Genomic DNA, 319 nt, shown 5'->3' on the forward strand with positions numbered 1-319 from the left:
GATCAATTTGTATGTATGCATGTTTATAAAAAGAAAGAAAAAGTATTTCTAATTTTTTAAAGAAAAGTCGATATGGTTATCAGTTAAAGGCTCCTACTTACTATAGTTATATATAGAACTCGTCGTAATTGGTGGGATAATGTTGGAAAATAAATGTTTATATTGGGATTGGGTTAATTAGGTTTTAGATGAATTAGTTGTCTGCCATGAATTTGGCACGGAACGAATTTGCTTGGCATGGGATCGGTGTGAGGTTGAGTTAAAGATCAAAGCGGTGAGATTTTGGTGGGGTTTGGATCGGTTGGAGTTGGAATTGATC

This window comes from Arachis ipaensis, chromosome B03, assembly GCF_000816755.2.
Source record: "Arachis ipaensis cultivar K30076 chromosome B03, Araip1.1, whole genome shotgun sequence".
Taxonomy (NCBI): Eukaryota; Viridiplantae; Streptophyta; class Magnoliopsida; order Fabales; family Fabaceae; genus Arachis; species Arachis ipaensis.